At 37.2% G+C, this 19,583-nt stretch overlaps 1 protein-coding gene and 1 pseudogene across 19 annotated transcripts in view; both read right to left on the bottom strand.

Annotated features, from left to right (window-relative positions):
* BAZ2B (bromodomain adjacent to zinc finger domain 2B) overlaps nt 1-19,583 on the bottom strand; it is a 316,560-nt gene that overhangs the window by 274,253 nt on the left and 22,724 nt on the right. The gene's annotated exons all lie outside the window — the stretch shown is intronic.
* Nucleotides 16,533-18,828, bottom strand: LOC106004972 (annotated as a pseudogene).

Here is a 19,583-nt window from a genome sequence, read left to right as displayed (position 1 = left end):
TTTGCTATCTGTTGTTAGTTTCAGCCCCACATTGGGCATAGAGTTCATGGATTTAAAAAGTGGCCATTACTTAAAAATATATTAAATCTGACTAATAATCAAAGACATACAAATTTGAGCGATCTTTTTTTTTTAAGATTTTATTTATTTATTTGACACAGAAAGAGATCACAAGTCCGCAGAGAGGCATGCAGAGAGAGAGGGGGAAGCAGGCTCCCTGCGGAGCAGAGAGCCCTGTGTGGGGCTCAATCCCAGGATCCTGCGATCATGACTTGAGCCGAAGGTAGAGGCTTAACTCACTGAGCCACCCAGGCGCCCCAAATTTGAACAATCTTAAGTCATCATTATGCACCAAATTATTGAAGGTTTGAAAAAAAAAAAAGTACCCAGAACTGAGTAAGATTTGGCAGCAAGTACACTCTCATATAATTTTAGAGAGCATAAATTGTTACCATTGTTTGGAAAGCCGTTTAGCAACAAGTATCAAAATTCTGATCTGGAAATTTCTCTTTTAGGAATTACATTAAAAAAATAATCATAAGAGCACAAAGCCAAATCTGCAAAAATGTTCATGTGGGAGCTATTCATAATTCGGAAAACTTTGAGCCTATCCAAAATGTCTATTAATGAGCATCAGTTAAATTATGGCATATCCATAAAATGACATTGTAGTTATTAAGAAGTGATTTATATTCTCTATATTCATGAGAAGAAAAGTGCTCCACAACATACTTTCTTGAGTAAAAGGGAAAATTACAATCAATAGAGTATGACCTTGTATTTATAAATGTATGTGTATACTTACGGAGTATGTGTGCATACTTACAGAGAAGAAAGTTCAATATTAGTAAAATGTTAAAAATGCTTACCTCCAAACAGAAGGACTTTAGGTGACTTACCTTTCTTACATAAATTCTTTATGTATTACTTAAACAATCCATAGGACTGTGCATTACCTTTATAATCAGAAAAAAAATCTATTTTCATTTATGAAATAAATTCTAAAAAGAACTACAGAACTAAAAGACAAATATCAATCATCCTCCAATGATTCTTTTTACTGCACAAAATAACTGATGCAACCAAACATTACATGAGCAAAAGAAAACATACTCTGAATTGTACCCTAAGATTAAAAGAACTTGACAACTCAGTGAAAGGCTAAAGTAAGACCAGTTATGGCAAAAGGATTCAATAGTATCTCTATTATTAACCATATCTAAAATTACAACTAGAGTCCTCCTAAATACTTCAAAAAATAAGACTAGTAACCTAAATGAGGAAGAGAAAGGCAAAAGAAGTAGCTAAGAAATTTGCTAGACATGATGAAACTCAATACTGCTTTTCAAGCGACTCTTTTTTTTTTAAATTTATTTTCTTTCAGTGTTCCAAAATTCACTGTTTATGCACCACACCCAGTGCTTCATGCAATACGTGCCCTCCTTAATACCTACCACCAGGCTCACACAACCCTACTCCCCTCCCCTCCAAAACCGTCAGTTTGTTCCTAGAGTCCACAGTCTCTCATGGTTCGTCTCCCCCTCTGATTTCCCCCAACTCACAAATGACTGGTACTATTAAAGTAACTGAAAGAGCTATTCAAACACTAGAAAGGAACTATTTCATTTATGTCAGAGAACTTTAAGTTATTTAAGAAAAGCTATATCTGGGGCACCTGGGTGGCTCAGCGGGTTAAAGCCTCTGCCTTCGGCTCAGGTCGTGATCCCAGAGTTCTGGGATTGAGCCCCACATCAGGCTCTCTGCTCAGCGGGGAGCCTGCTTCCTGCTCTCTCTCTCTCTCTGCCTGCCTCTCCGCCTACTTGTGATTTCTGTCAAATAAATAAATAAAATCTTAAAAAATAGAAAAGAAAAGCTATATCCAGGGGGGTCTTGATGGCTCAGTTGGTTAAGTGTCAGACTCCTGATTCCAACTCAAGTCATGAATCTCAGGGTTGTGAGATGAGCCCCACACTGGGCAACACACTCAGTGTATAGTTGACCTCAGATGCTCTCTCCTTCACCCCCTCTACCCCTCCCCCAGCTCTCTCTCTACATAAAAAAAGAAAGGAAAGTTGTATCAAACTGATTAAAACCTTATCTTAACTTGTCACTAATTACCTACCAAGATATCCCATGCTGATAGAAAGGAAAACCTAAAAACAGACACTTGTTAACTTTTCCTAGTATCAACACATGAAAACTATTTTTTCCCTTATAAAAAATCCTAGTGCATAACGTTCCTATTTGAATTCAGGAATAAGTACTAAATTAAGATTAAATTCAAAGCATTTGGAGCAAGATAGAAAAATATTCAAGAAACTGAGAGTATGGTTCCAATTTTCCATTTAGTCAGTCTTAATTTCATTATAAGTAAAATAAGAAGATTGACTAGAACTTCAAATATATTTAATGGAGCATCAGTGATATGACATGCTCTTTGAAAGAATTATATGCTCCAGAAAAATAAAGGTTCTTTTGGTAAAACAAGCTCAGGAAATTCTGCACACCATTTAACTTCTCTGAAGAAACATAATGCACTGTACCGCAGAAAAGAAAATATTTAACGTTGTATAGCCCACCATTTCTCATAGTTAGACAAACTGTATGTCTGTCAATTGAGGAATAATTAAAAGATTATACATCATAGCGTGATTCTTACAAAGAAGACATTTTATATACTAATATGGTAGAGTTCTGGGACACAAGATAAAAACGATAAACTACAGAATAATACATGTATTAACTAGCTTTTGTTAATTTATTTTTTGTATATATATGCATATTATGTATTATATATAATATGCATATTAAAAAAGTCTAAAAGAATACACAGCGAACTTTTTAAGAGTGTTTCCGGAAAGGGTAATTGGCAGAGTCAAAGGGGAACACATTTAACTGATAGACTTAACTGTATCTTTAAATGATCTTGAATGTATCTTTCTGCGGAACCTTGGTGGCTCAGTCTATTAAGCACGTGACTCTTGGTTTGGGGTCAGGTCAAAGTCTCAGGATCCTGGGATGGAATTGGGAAGCCTACTTCTCCCTCTCCATCTGCTGCTCTCCCTGCTTGTACTCTTTGTCTTGCTCACTCTCAAATAAACATATAAAATCTTTAACAAATATATACAAGTTAGAAAACTTAAATGCTTATAATAGCCAATAGTTAAATAAATGACTAAATATTAACTCAATTAAATGTTTCAATGTCATCTATTTTATGAATTGCCTACATTTCATAAGAATTTTCAAGGTTAACAAAACGTGTATAATTATGTAGAATACATAGCAATCAAAAAGTACCTATAAATATAGAAGAAAAAATTCCAATGTATAATTCTGTTATGTTTATACATGTATAAAATGAAAAGTATATTCTTTTATAAATTGAACAAATGGTTATATAACCATGTGTGCTAAATACTGAAGAAATAGACACAGAAGTTGCAGCACTTGTCTCTCAAGAAGCTTACAGTCAAGTGGAATACAAACAAGTAAATCAATTGTAATAGTACAATGAGAGTCATTTATTCTACCCACAAAAAAAACGTATTCGGGGTCTACTATGTGCAAGTGCTGTCTAGATGTTATTCATCGGTAGAAAGAAAAACAAAAAAAAAATAATTCTTGCCTTCTTTAGGAGAGAAAACCACTAGAAAAATATTTGAAGGCCATAAGTGCTAAGGGAAAAAATACAACAAAAAAAGGGATAGGGAGTGCAGGGTGGAGGGTCTGCAATTTGGTTAGGTTGTGAAAGTCATGCAAAAGAATACTTTGGAACAATGGTTTGAAAGAGCTGAGAACAATCCATAAGGTTATGTGAAGGAAAAGCAAATGCAAATGTTGTAAGGCAAGACACACCATGGAGTCTAATGCAGCTGGCCCAGAGTAAACTACAGGAAATGTAGTAAGAAGTGACATGAGACTGGTTAGGGACTACAAGAAAGATCGTGTGGGGCCTTGTAAGCAACTGCAAAGTCTGAATCATATGAGTTGGTTGGTTGGTTGCTTACTTGCTTTTATAGATTTTATTTTTTAGAGCAGTTTTAGGTTCACAGAAAAACTGATAGGATGCGTAGAGATATCCTTGGTCCCACACATGCACACCTGTTATCAACATTCTTCATCAAAGTGGCACATTTGTTAAAATTTATAAACCGATGGGGCACCTGGGAGGCTCATTGGGTTAAGCCTCTGCCTTCAGCTCAGGTCATGATCTCAGGGTCCTGGGATCGGGTCCCCGCATTGGGCTCTCTGCTCCACGGGGAGCCTGCTTCCTCCTCTCTCTCTCTCTGTGCTTGCCTATCTGCCTACTTGTAATCTCTGTCTGTCAAATAAATAAATAAAATCTTAATCTCCATGCTTACAGATTAGAGGAATTAACATGGTTAAAACGTCCATAGTACTTGAAGCAACTTCAATGCAATCCTTATTGCGTTTTCAATCCCTATTGAAATTCCAGGGCGGAGAAGTAGCAGGCTGAGACAACATCAGGTAGCATGAGATCAGCTAGATAGCTTATCAAACCATTGTGAACACCTACAAATCCAACAGGAGATCAAAGAGAAGAAGAGCAACAATTCTAGAAACAGAAAATCGACCACTTTCTGAAAGGTAGGAGGGGAGGAAAAGTGAATCGAAATAGACAGGAAGATAGACCACGGGGGGGGGGGGGCAATGGCTCCCGGCAAGCGGCAGAACAATGGAGCACAAAATCAGGACTTTTAAAAGTCTGCTCAACTAAAGGACATCATCACACCAGAGGATAAACCGGGGTGAAGTCCACTCAGGGTAAGTGTGGCCCCAGGTCCCGTGGGGTCACGGAAGGATCGGGGATGTTTGAGTGTCGCAGAGCTTGCAAGTATTGGAGCAGGAAAGCTGGCTACAAAGACAGAGCCGAGGAGTAAGCTCTCAACTCGGGGTTACCTTGAACCGTAATCTGTGGCACAGACCACTGCTCTGCAAGTGAGGTCCCCACAAGATCTGGGGAGACATCCCCTGGGGGAGCTCAGGGATCTGCTGGGTTCAGAGACTCCAGGTGGAGCTGTGTGCCAGAGACAGAGATGCTTAGTCACAGGCTGGATGAGCTCGGAGCATGGCCAGTGGCCAGGGAGACGGGAGTGACTGAGCGCTTTTCTCTGAGGGCACACTGAGGAGTGGGACCCCAATCTCTCGGCTCCTCTGGGCTGAAAACTGGGAGGCCGCCATTTTCATGCCCATCCTCCAGAACACTACGGAAAGCATTCAGTGAACAAAAGCTCCTGAAATCGAACCTGAGCTGATTACTTAGGCTGGCACCTGGCCCTGGTGCAATTCTGCCTCGAGCAAAGACACTTGGAAATCACTACAACAGGCCTCTACCTGAGAAGATCAACAAGAAATCCAGCCACGATCAAGTTCACTTAATGAAGGAGAACAGCGGAATTCCAGAGGAGGAGAAAGCAAACCATGGAATTCATGGCTTTCTCCCCATGATTCTTTAGTCTTGCAGTTAATATTTTTTTCTTCTGCTAAATTTTAAATTTTACACATTCCTCTTCTAACGTTTTTTAACTAGTTTATCTTAATACCTTTCATAAAATAATAAATAATAATCGTTTTTGAACCTTCATTATTATAGTCATATTTTATCCTAATTGTATCTAACTTTATTTTTTGTATACACAGGGGTTTTTTTTCTTCTAAAAAATTTGGGGTACACCTTCTTCTAATAGATCAAAATATACCCTAAATCTAGCTCCGGGTTTGTTCTAGTCTCCAGCCCAAGCAAATTCACTCCACTTTCTTTTTCTTTATTCTCCCAACCAACATACTTTATCAACTGCTTTTTAAGAAATTTAAAAATAAAATTTTTTTTCATCTTTATAGGCATATAAACAGAGACAATGTACTGTAACAGTCACCTTACAGGCAATACAATGGCACTAAGTTCATATCTCTCAATAGTTACCCTGAATGTAAATGGGCTAAATGCCCCCAATCAAAAGACAGAGGGTATCAGAATGGATAAAAAAACAAAACCTATCAATATGCTGCCTACAAGAAACTCATTTCAGACCCGAAGACACCTCCAGATATAAAGTGAGGGAGTGGAAAATAATTTACCATGCTAATTGACATCAGTAGAAAGCTGGGATGTCAATCCTTATAACAGATCAATTAGATTTTAAGCCAAGGACTATAATAAGAGATGAGGAAGGACACTATATCATACTCGAAGGGTCTGTCCAACTAGAAGATCTAACAATCTTAAATATCTATGCCCCTAACATGGGAGCAGCCAACTATATAAACCAATTAATAACAAAATCAAAGAAACACATTGACAATAATACAATAATAGTAGGGGACATTAACACTCCCCTAACTGAAATGGACAGATCATCCAACCAAAAGATCAACAAGAAAATAAAGGCCTTAAATGACACACTGGACCAGATGGACATCACAGATCTATTCAGAACATTCCATCCCAAAGCAACAGCATACACATTCTTCTCCAATGCACATGGAACATTCTCCAGAATAGATCACATCCTGGGTCATAAATTGGTCTCAACCAGTATCAAAAGATTGGAATCATTCCCTGCATATTTTCAGACCACAAAGCTCTGAAGCTAGAACTCAATCACAAGAGGAAATTTGGAAAGAACCCAAATACATGGAGACTAAACAGCATCCTTCTAAAGAATGAATGGGTCAACCAGGAAATTAAAGAAGAATTGAAAAATTCATGGAAACAAATGATGATGAAAACACAACAGTTCAAAATCTGTGGGACACAGGCAGTACTGAGGAAAATATACAGTGAGAGAAGCCTTTCTCAAGAAACAAGAAAGGTCTCAAATACACAACCTAACCATACACCTAAAGGAACTGGAGAAAGAACAATAAAGAAAGCCTAAACCCAGCAGGAGAAGAGAAATCATAAAGATCAGAGCAGAAATAAATGAAATAGAAACAAACAAACAAACAAAAAAAACCAAAACAGAACAAATCAATGAAACTAGGAGCTGGATCTTTGAAAGAATTAATAAGATTGATAACCCCCTGGCCAGACTTATCAAAAAGAAAAGAGAAAGGACCCAAATAAATAAAATCATGAATGAAAGAGGAGAGATCACAACCAACACCAAAGAAATACAAACAATTATAAGAACATACTATGAACAACTCTATGCCAACAAATTTGGCAATCTGGAAGAAATGGATGAATTCCTAGAGACATATAAACTACAACTGAACCAGGAAGAAATAGAAAACCTGAACAGACCCATAACCAGTAAGGAGATTGAAAGACATCAAAAATCTCCTCCAGACAAACAAAAGCCCAGGGCCAGACGGCTTCCCAGGGGAATTCTACCACACATTTAAGAAGAACCAATTCTTATTCTCCTGAAACTGTTCCAAAAAATAGAAATGGAAGGAAAACTTCCAAACTTATTTTATGAGGCCAGCATCACCTTGATCCTAAAACCAGACAAGGATCCCATCAAAAAAGAGAATTACAGACCAATGTCCTTGATGAACACAGATGCGAAAATTCTCACCAAAATACTAACCAATTGGATCCAACAGCACATTAGAAGGATTATTCACCATGACCAAGAAAGATTTATTCCAGGGCTGCAAGACTGATTCAACATCCACAAATCAATCAATGTGATACAATACATTAATAAAAGAAAGAACAAGAACCATATGATACTCTCAATAGATGCTGAAAAAGCATTTGACAAAGTGCAGAATTCCTTCCTGATCAAAAAACTCTTCAAAGTGTAAGAATAGAGGGCACATACCTCAATATCATCAAAGCTATCTATGAAAAACCCACCGCAATTATCATTCTCAATGGAGAAAAACTGAAAGCTTTTCTGCTTAGGTCAGGAACACGGCAGGGATGTCCATTATCACAACTGCTATTCAACACAGTACTAGAAGTCCTAGCCTCAGCAATCAGACAACAAAAAGAAATTAAAGGTATCCAAATCAGCAAAGAAGAAGTCAAACTATCACTCTTTGGAAATGATATGATACTGTATGTGGAAAACCTAAAAGACCACTCCAAAACTGCCAGAACTTGTACAGGAATTCATAAAGTGTCAGGATATAAAATCAATGTACAGAAATCAGTTGCATTTCTTAACACCAACAACAAGACAGAAGAAAGAAAAATTAAGGAGTCAATCCCATATATAAATGCACCCAAAACCATAAGATACGTAGAAATAAACCTGACCAAGGAGGCAAAGAATCTATACTTAGAAAACTATAAAGTACTCATGAAAGAAATTGAGGAAGACACAAAGAAATGGAAAAATGTTCCATGCTCCTGGCTTGGAAGGATAAATATTGTGAAAATGTCTATGCTACCTAAAGTGATCTACACGTTTAATGCAATCCCTATCAAAATCCCATCCATTTTTTTCAAAGAAGTGGAACAAATAATCCTAAAATTTATATGGAACCAGAAAAGACCTCAAATAGCCAATAGAATATTGAAAAAGAAAGCCAAAGTTGGTGGCATCACAATTCTGGACTTCAAGCTCTATTACAAAGCTGTCAACAACAAGACAGTATGGTACTGGCACAAAAACAGACACACAATGGAACAGAATAGAGAGCCCAGAAATAGACCCTCAACTCTATGGTCAACTCATCTTTGACAAAACAGGAAAGAATATCCAGTGGAAAAAAGACACCCTCTTCAACAAATGGTGTTGGGAAAATTGGTCAGCCACGTGCAGAAAAACGAAATCGGACCATTTCCTTACACCACACATGAAAATAGACTCAAAATGGATGAAGGATCTCAATGTGAGAAAGAAATCCATCAAAATCCTTGAGGAGAACACAGGCAGCAACCTCTTCGACCTCAGCCACAGCAACGTCTTCTCAGGAACATCGCCAGAGGTAAGGGAAGCAAGGCTGGAATTGAACTATTGGGACTTCATTAAGATCAAAAGCTTTTGCACAGCAAAGGAAACAGTTAACAAAACCAAAAGACAACTGACAGAATGGGAGAAGATATTTGCAAACGACATATCAGACAAAGGGCTAGTATCCAAAATCTATAAAAAGCTTAGCAAATTCAACACCCAAAGAACAAATAATCCAATCAAGAAATGGGCAGAGGACATGAACAGACATTTCTGCAAAGAAGACATCCAGATGGCCAACAGACACGTGAAAAAATGCTTCACATCACTCGGCATCAGGGAAATACAAATCAGAACCACAATGAGATACCACCTCACACCAGTCAGAATGGCTAAAATTAACAAGTCAGGAAATGACAGATGCTGGCTAGGATGTGGAGAAAGGGGAATCCTCTTACATTGTTGGTGGGAATGCAAGCTGGTACAACCACTCTGGAAAACAGCATGGAGGTTTCTCAAAATGTTGAAAATAGAGCTACCCTATGACCCAGCAATTGCACTACTGGGTATTTACCCTAAAGATACAAACGTAGTGATCCGAAGGGGCACGTGCACCCAGATGTTTATAGCAGCAATGTCCACAATAGCCAAACTATGGAAAGAATCTAGATGTCCATCAACAGATGAATGGATGAAGAATATATGGTATATATATATACACAATGGGATACTATGCAGCCATCAAAAGAAATGAAATCTTGTCATTTGCGATGACATGGATGGAACTAGAGGGTATTATGCTTAGCGAAATAAGTCAATTGGAGAAAGATAACTATCATATGATCTCCCTGATGTGAGGAAGTGGAGATGCAACATGGAGGGTTTGGGGGGTAGGAAAAGAATAAATGAAACAAGATGGGATCGGGAGGGAGACAAACCATAAGAGACTCTCAATCTTGCAGAACAAACTGAGGGTTGCTGCGGGAGGGGGCAAGGGAGAGGGTGGTGGGGTTATGGACATTGGGGGAGGGTGTGCTGTGGTGAGTGCTGTGAAGTGTGTAAACCTGGCGACTCACAGTCCTGTACCCCTGGGGCTAAAAATACATTATGTTTATAAAATATTTTTAAAATTAAAAAAAAAAAGAAATTCCAATAGCATTTTTCACAGAAATAGAACAAGCAAATCCTAAAATTTGTATTTAACTACAAAAGACTCCAAATAGCCAAAACAATCTTGAGAAAAATGAACAAAGCTGGAGTCATCACACTTCCTGATTTCAAACTATAATACAAAACTATAGTAATCAAAACAATATGGTATTGCCATAAAAACAAACCAAGACACAAAGATCAATGGAAGAAAATAGAAAGCCTGGAAATAAACCCATGCACATACAATCAACTAATTTGTGACAAAGGAGGCAAGAATAAACAACAGGGAAAGGACAAGCTCTTTAATAAATGGTATTGGGAAAACTGGATGGCTACATGCAAAAGAAAGAAACTGGATCACTATCTTATACCATATACAAAAATCAACTCAAAATGGATTAAAGACTTGAACATAAAGCCTGAAACCACACAACACCTGGAGTAAAACATAGGGGGTTAAGTTCCTTGCAATTGGGTTTAGCAATCATTTTTTTGGAATTGACACCAAAATCAAATGCAACAAATGTGAAAGTAAACTTGTGGGACTAAATCCAACTAAAAAGTTTCTATACAGCAAAGGAAACCATCATTAAAAAATAAAATGAAAAGGCAACCTACTGTGTGGGAGGAAATATTTGCAAATCATATATCTGATGGGAAGTTAGCATTCAAAATATAGAAAGAACTCTTACAACTCAGTAGCAAAATAAGAAACAATATGATTTAAAAATGAGCAAAGGATCTGAATAAACGTTTTTTCAAGAAGATATGCAGATGGTCCACAGGAGCTCAACATCAGTGATTATCAAGATGATGCAAATCAAAACCACAATGAGGTATCACCTCACAACTCTTAGAATGGCTGTGATAAAACAAAAACAAAAACAAGAAATCACAAGTACTGGCAAGGATGTACAGAAAAGGGAACCCTCATGCACTGTTGGTTAAGAATGCAAATTAGTGCACCCGCTATGGAAAACAGTACGGAAGTTCCTCAAAAAATAAAACTAGAACTACTGTATGATCTAGCAATTCCAATTCTGGGTATTTATTAAAAGAAAGTAAAAGCTACTAACACTTACCCGCAGATATATATGTTCACTGCAGTGTTATTTATAATAGTAAGGAAGTAACCAAAGTATGCATTGATGGATGAATGGATAAGGAAAATGTATATACGTACAATGAAGTATTACTCAGCCATAAAGCATAAATATCTCCATTTGTGACAAAATGGATAGACGTTAAGGGCATTATACTAACTGAAATAAGTCAGAGAAATAAAAATACCATACGATCGATCGCAATTATATGTAGAATCTTAAAAAAAAAGAAAGAAAAAGAAAAAAAGAAATACAGTTCAAAGAATACATACTGAGAACAGATTGATGGTTACCAGCCCAGGAGGAGGGGAATAGGTGAAATGGGTGAAAAGGTCAAAGGTTACAAACTTCCAGCTATAAAATAAATAAATCATGAGATGTACAGCATAGTAACATGGATAGTAAAATATATTGCATATCTGAAAGCTGCTAAGGGAATATATCTTAAAAGTTCTCAACGCAAGAAAAACAATTTGTAACTATGAGTGGTGGTAACCAGACTTAATGGGGTGATTATTTCATATCATATATAAATATCATTAAACTGATACAATGTTATACATCAATTATACTGAAATAGAAAAAAATCTGCTTAAAAAAAATGGAATAAGCAACTTGGGGAGTCATTAGCATTTCAATGCTATCTAAATCCAGGGGATGAAACTACTTCACTAAGACAGTTACAGTTCAAGAACAGAAGCTGTGCAACGAGTGAAGCCTGGGGTATGGATGGAGACATGAAGAGAAACCAGCAAAGAAAAGAGAAAATAGAAAACTAGGAGGAAAAACAAAATATGAAATTGTGGAAGGGAAAGGAAAAGAAAGTTTAGAGTTGTATAGAGTGATAAACTTTGTTAAATGTTACAGGTTTAGTCAAGAAAATGAGAATTGAGAATTGTCAGCGACACTGACAAGAACAGTTTTCTGGAGGTTACGTGAAGCAAAAGAATGACTAAAGCCAAATCAAGAAAGAATGGTAGGATGGGACGCCTGGGTGGCTCAGTTGGTTAAGCAGCTGCCTTCGGCTCAGGTCATGATCCTGGGATCGAGTCCCACATTGGGCTCCTTGCTCGACAGGGAGCCTGCTTCTCCCTCTGCCTCTGCCTGCCATTCTGTCTGCCTGTGCTCGCTCTCTCTCCCTCTCTCTGACAAATAAATAAAATCTTTAAAAAAAAAAAGAAAGAAAGAAAGAATGGTAGGAGAGCAGCGCCCTAGTGGTTCAGCTGGTTAAATGTCCGGCTCTTGGTTTCAGCTCGGTTTGTGATCTCAGGGTCTGAAGATGGAGCCCAGCAGTCGGGGGAGGGGAAGGGGAGGTCCCTGCTCAGCCAGGATTCTGCTTGGATTCTCTCTGCCCCTCCTGACCACGTGCTCCCTCTCTTTCAAATAAATAAATCTTTAAAAAAAAAAATGGTAACAGAGTATTATAGGTAGCAAATAAAATTCTGCTAAATGAAAAGCAGAGAATTTATGGCAATAACGAAGGGAATGAAAAGAAGAATCTTTTTTCCAAGTATGTTGTGGTAATAATCCAAGAAAGGAAAACATGATGATGCAAAAGGGAAATGTGAGTAATATGAAGCAACTACAGGAAAACAAAAGGAACTATATCCATCTAATGAAACCCCAGGCTGGAGTATGAGAGAGCAGAAAGGCGAGTGTCCTGGGATTGACCCCCAGAACTACCTCTGCCAAGATCTCTTTGAGATATCTCTCAAATATGATTTGATTTGATGATGGGTTCCGTAATAAACACTAGGCACATGGAACAAAGAAGTTTTGCAAAGGCAAAAATCTTACTGTCAATTATTTCTTTCTCTTTCCAGTTGGCCATACTATTTCTGCTCCCAGTATTAGATTTGTATACCTAGGAAATCTTGTTTTTTCTGAAATGTATTAGGGCTAGTAATATTTGGGGCACCTAAATGGCTCAGTCTGCCTTCCGCTCAGGTCCTGATCCTAGGGTTCTAGGATTGATCCCCACATCGGGCTCCCTGCTCAGCGGGAGCTTGCTTCTCCTTCTCCCTCTGCCCCTTCCGATGCCCATGCTCTGTGTCTCTCTCTCAAACATATAAAAAAACTTTTTCAAAAAAGGCTAGTAATATTTGATACGGCTTTTAATGTAATTTCATTACTATGAATGAAATTACAATGAACAAAAAACAATGAAATGGGTGCAAAAGAAAGTTTACTTCAAGTTATTGTTAATTAGATAAGACAAGCAGACAAGCATACATATTGACAGAAGACTTCATAACAATATACTCTGCACCCAGAAGGCTTTGTAGGAATCTGATATGAAACTTGTATTTCATAAGTGTGGGTTCAGTAAAGACACAATGATTTCCACTTAGGGATCCATCAAATAAAAAGTACAAATTCCCCCTCCCCATTAACAGATTTTTTAAGTCACAAAGTGTGAAGCTTTTGGGTTATTAAATGTTTACACTTATATGTATATATATGTGTATATATACCTTTGTAATGATTTCCCATTTTAACTGTCTTGACTAAATGAATTATCTGTCACCTCCAACTACATTGGGTAGGAAGTTTCTGTTACTGTAAATTTGGCAAACAGTGGCTAGAAGTCATTTTCAAAAATTTTAATTCCATACTAGAAATATAGTTAAGATGGTTAACATACTTTTCCTTCTTCCTTAAATAAGAGACTTTTTCATGACACTTAGAATCATCTAACAAAATCAGTTAGGTATATCCTACATATTAGTTTTATAATGTAACATAGTTGCTTATTCCATTTTTAAGCAGATTTTTTTTCTCTTTAAAATGAATAAATACATATTTTAAAAAATAATAAATGACAAGGGCATTTTTGTCAATTGTGACTTGTTTGCTGCCTCAATGCATACTTAAATATAATCTTTTCAGAGTATCTAGTTGGCTCCATCTAGTAAGTATCTGCCTTTGGCTGAGGTCATGAGCTCTTGGTCCTGGGGTGGAGCCCTGAGCTGGGCTATCTGCTCAGCAGGTAGCCTGCTTCTCCTTCTCACTCTCTCTCTGTGCTCTCTCTCAAATAAATAAATAAATAAATAAATAAATCTATCTTTTCAAAAATAATCTTTTCAACATTACTGGCCTAAATAAGTGACTTTCTTCCTTGCATGCCTACGTATTCCATACCTTCAGCAAAAGTCACTTTTATATTGTTCACTCAGAAACTTTTGAAGTATTAGTAAATATGTTAAATGTATTTAGTAGGTTATTTTATGTGTGGTAAAGATGCAGATTATTGTTTTTATGATAACATATTTCACAATTACAGCTTTAATATTAAATATCATATTAATGTTAAAAACCCATTGTCAATTATTAATTAATCGATGACCTAGAGTCTGTGATAATTATAATATGATTAGAAGTTTACATCTGGCACTGTAAAAAAGGATTTATTAGGATGAAGACTAACAGTTATTACTACCTTGAAAATATCTGCTTTCATTTTGTGACCCAAATAATTTTGTTTTTTCGTGTGTGAAAGGTTCTGGGAGATAAATATATATATCCATATGTACATATGTATATATACATATCCATATGTGTTCATATCCACATGTGATATATATATATATATACACACACACACATATATATATATGTATATATATGTGTATCTGCTGAGTGGAAGTAATTAAATCACCTAATTCTACAATAACCCAGAAGTTTTCTTGCAAATTGTTGCTAAGTTTGTTATAAAGCTACTTAAAACCATTAACTAAGGGTGCCTGAGTGGCTCAGTGGGTTAAGTGTCGGACTCTCGATTTCAGCTCAGGTCATGATTTCAGGTTCATGAGATAGCCCAAGATGGGCTCTACGCTGGGTGTGTAGCCTGCTTAAGATTCCCTCTGCTCTTCCCTGCTTGTGCACTCTCTCTTAAAAAAAAAAAAAAGTGTTAGCTAATCTTTAATTGAACTAGTTCACAACTTCAAGCTTATAAATTTTTCTTACTTAAAAAAAAAAATTAAGTGAGATCACTAATTATTCTCCCTGCTATATATCCAAATATGACTGGTATATATGAATTGGTCATTTTGAACATTAAAAACTTAATCACATATCATAAGGATAATGAAAAATGTATTGAAAAATTAAAGTTATTCCACATAAAATAGACTGGCATAATATAAACCCTAAAACTAAATAATAAAAAATTAATGTATAAAAGCCTGAGTTTAGAGGGGATGCGCTCAATGGGTGGTGGTTGGTGTTAAGGAGGGCACTTGTGATGAGCACTGGGTGTTAAATATATGTGATGAATCACTAAATTCCATCCTGGAAATTAATATTAGATTATGTGTTAACTAAAATTTAAATAGAACCTGAAATAGTAGCGGGAAAAAGCTTAATTATAGATGTTCAGTTAAAATTTTGATCCTACAATGTTTACATGTTAAAGTTCATTACTAAGAAAAGATAGCATCCCTCTTCTCCTCCAACTGCATTATCCACAATGCCAGTAGGGATACCTTTTTAAAACTGAAATCTGACTCAATCTTATCGTGTTCCTCTCTCCCTTTCAAAAACATAACTTTAAAAAAGCCCACATTAGTGATGTCTCATTATCTGCAAGTATCTTCATCACTTGTTAGCCTGATCCTCCAACATTATTTGCTAGCCTATATTTTACCATTTTGCCCACGTGAACATACTTCAATTCTTCAAAAATTTGCTAAGATTTCAACTTGTTTAATCACTAATATTTATTGACTATGATTATATTACCAATTTTAAGGTCCAGTGCTGTGTTGTAAACATGTAACTTTTAGATGATAAAATGCAGTCTTTGCCCTCAGGGTGTAACAATATGCTGACTTTCTCCCTAAAATATTACTCATCTCCTCAGAGCTACCTCTTTACATTAAATCTGTTTCTTCTGATATACTTCTCATACTTTATTTAATTATTTACCTGTTTCCCCCTGATAGCCTATGAACAGAGAGAAAAGTGTTACGCATCTCTACACCCACAGCACCCAGTCAAATGAATTACCAACAGTAGCTGTTCAATGCTGCAGTGAATGGTATACAGTATAGAATGATCCAAAAAAAATTTTTTTTCAGTAAAAGAAAAATAGTTTTGATAACTACAGCTTGTCATTATATAAACATACTTAAATAAACTTTAATTTTAATCTACAGTATAAAAATTTTTAGATATAGCCATGAATTATGAGTCCTCTTAAGAAATGACAACTCCAAAACAGAGAGACAATATTAAAAAAGACGGCTGGCAAAAATGGCTACCACTAATCAGCCACTCAAAAAGAAAACAAGTAAAAGTTCCTTGAAAATATGGGCACCTGGGTGGCTCATTCAGTTGAATATCCGACTCTTGATTTTTGGCTCAGGTTGTGAGATTAAGCCCTAAATCAGGGTCCACGCTCAGCGTGGAGTCTGCTTGAGGATTACCTCTTTGACCCTCCCTCTGCCCCACTCTTACATTCTATCTCTTGCTCTCAAAGACACACACACACATACATACATACATAATAAAACCTTAAAAAAAAAGTTCTTCAAAAACAACAACAACAAAAAAACCCCAATGTTTACAATGTAAACATTGTAGGATCAAAACAACAAGAAAAAAACAATACTTTGGTACTCCACTGCATTCACAGTGTGTGCTTTTACAGGTTGAAAGTTTACAGCAACCCTGCCTTGAGCAAGTTATTGGTACCATTTTTCCAACAACATTTGCTTACTTTGTGTCTCTGTGTCACATTTTGGTAATTCTTGGAATATTTCAATTTTTCTTTTTGAGAAAGGACATAAAACAATTTTATTGTTCCCCATTATGTTATACAAAAAAAGTGGAATAACAGATTTGTAGAGAATAAATTAATAGTAAATAAGAGGGCAATGGTAGTAATTTAAATGTGAATAATTTTCCATGCTATTACAATGAAAACCACCCCAAAACATGTGTGTGTCTGGCTTCAGAGTAGGTGTGTTCTATGACCAAAGCAAAACCTGCCATAGATTTAAAATGTTCAATGTCTTGTATGCTCAACTGGCTCTTGACAAAACCTTTTGAGATCTTCAAGAAAAGTAATTTTCCTGATGCTTCAGGGCTGTGCTGAGCTCCACTAACTCATCTACTAAAGTGTTATCCACACCTCAGCCTGCCAGGAAATCCAGCAGGGGGTCATAGAGAGTCCAAGCCAAGGGATTGGTGTTGAGTGTCCTTCCCATCAGGCTCGCCAATGGACTAAAAGGTCATTTCCCTGGAGAAAGTATCACTCTTGTCCTCCTCTTCTTGTCCAAGCTCATCTTCTAGACAGTAGTGACAGTCTAGCAATAGGGCCTTCTTGCCACATTCTTTATAACTTCAACCATGAAACTGGGAATGGATGTCAATTCAGGCTCCTGTTCTTTAACCCTCTGCTTGGGAGGGCTCCTCTTCCCTATCAAATGTTGCCAGGATGTTATTGTTAATGTTGAGAGTGACAATGAAGGAACTTTTCTCTAGGAACTTTCCCCACTACTTTGGTTCTGTCCCATTCACTTCCAGCTCCCAACTTCCCAGTATCTTGGGGAAGGACTTTTGCTTCTGCTTCTTCTCTTCCTCCTTAATTGCATCACTCAGTAATTCAACCAAAGCTCTGTCCCCTGGGTATACAGCATGCTGCAGCTGCAGCCCCAGGATACTGGAGAGCACAGGTGGCTCAGCTGATCCATCCCATTTGCAGGCAGAGAAGCCCTAAGTGCCCCACAAAAGGCCCACTCCCACTTCGGGCTGCTGCAGAGGCTGAGGCAGCAGAGTTTGGACTGGCTGCAGAATCCTGCAACAGGGAAGCCCAATGCATGGGGCACTGGGCACAGCAGAGACAGTACTGGGTCTGCAGGCATGAGTAAGCATGAAGGTTGACCTAGGTGGAAGATCCTAACCAGTGCCCCCTGGAAGTGTTTATTTCAAACTTTTTCATTATTATTGTATTTATTATGATGATCTATGTGATCAGTGATCTCTGATATTACTATTTAATTTTGGGGTGCCATGAACCATGCCCATATAAGATGATGAACTTAATAAAGTTATAGGATAATAATGTTGAGTGTATTCTGAGTGCGCCACTGATGGATCTCTCTCCCTTATCTTGGCCCTCCCTATTCCCCAAGAGCTCTGATGAAGATGTCCAAGGAGATAAATGTTGTTTTTGTGTCTGGCAATACAACATCCATTCTGTAGACCATGGATGGAGGAGTAATTCTGATTTTCCAGTCTTATTACATAAGAAATACATTTTGTAAGGTTATCGCTGCCAGATAGTGATTCCTCTAATGGATCTGGGCAAAAAAAATAGAAAACCTTTGGACATGACTCACCATTCTAGAACCCTTATGATTCATAGAAAGAGGTCAAAATATCAACATTAACAGGAGTCTGGAAGAAGCTGATTCCAACATTTGAAGGGTTGGCTCAAGACTTTAGTAAAGGAAGGAAATGCAGATGTGGTAGAAATAGCAAGAGAACTGCAATTAGAAGTGGAGTCTTAATATGTTACTGAACTACTGCAATCTCATGATAAAACCTTAATGGATGAGGAGTTACTTCTTACAGCTATACAAAGAAAGTGGTTTCTTGAGATGGAATGTTCTTCTGGTGAAGATGTTGTGAAGACTACTGAAATGACAACAAAGGGCTCAGAATATTACATAAACATAGTTGATAAAGCAGTGGCAGGGTTTGGGGTTTTTAAAAGATTTTTATTTATTTATTTGGCAGAGAGAGAGGGACAGAAAGCATCAGGCAGAGGGAAAAGCAGGCTCTCTGCCAAGCACAGAGCCAGATGTGGGGCTTGATCCCAGGGCCCAGGGATCATGATCTCAGCCAAAGGCAGCTGCTTAACCAACTGAGCCACTCATGCACCCCAAGCAGTGGCAGGATTTGAGAGGACTGACTCCAGCTTTAAAAGCAGTTCCACTGTGGAGACTATTATGCAACCATAAAAAATGCTGAGATGATGCCATGTGAGACAACACGGATAAACCAAAAGTGTTATGCTAAGTGAAATAAGTCAGACTGTGGAAGACAAATGTCATATGATTTCACTCATAAGTAGAATCTAAAAACAAAAACAAAAACAAATGAAGGAATGAAGAACACAACTGGACCTATAAATACAGAGAGGAAACTGATGGTTGCCATAGAGGATGGGAGAGGGGGTTTGAGCAAATCAGATGAAGGGGAATGGGAGATATAGCCTTCCAGTTATGGAATGAATAAGTCACAGGAATAAAAGGCACAACATAACGAACATAGTCAGTGATATTGTTATAGCATAATATGTAAACTTATCGAACACTAAGTTGTATACCTGAAACTAATATAATATTGTATATCAACTATAGTCAAATAAAGTAAAAAAGATTTGTACATTGTTTTAGACATAATGGTATTATTACTCACTAAACAGACTATGGTATAGGGTAAA

Source organism: Mustela putorius, unplaced genomic scaffold, assembly GCF_011764305.1.
Source record: "Mustela putorius furo isolate JIRA1106 unplaced genomic scaffold, ASM1176430v1.1 tig00003869_pilon_pilon_pilon, whole genome shotgun sequence".
Classification (NCBI taxonomy): domain Eukaryota; kingdom Metazoa; phylum Chordata; class Mammalia; order Carnivora; family Mustelidae; genus Mustela; species Mustela putorius.
The sequence above is the reverse complement of the archived record's forward strand: the minus strand, read 5'-3'. Positions and strand labels throughout refer to the sequence as shown.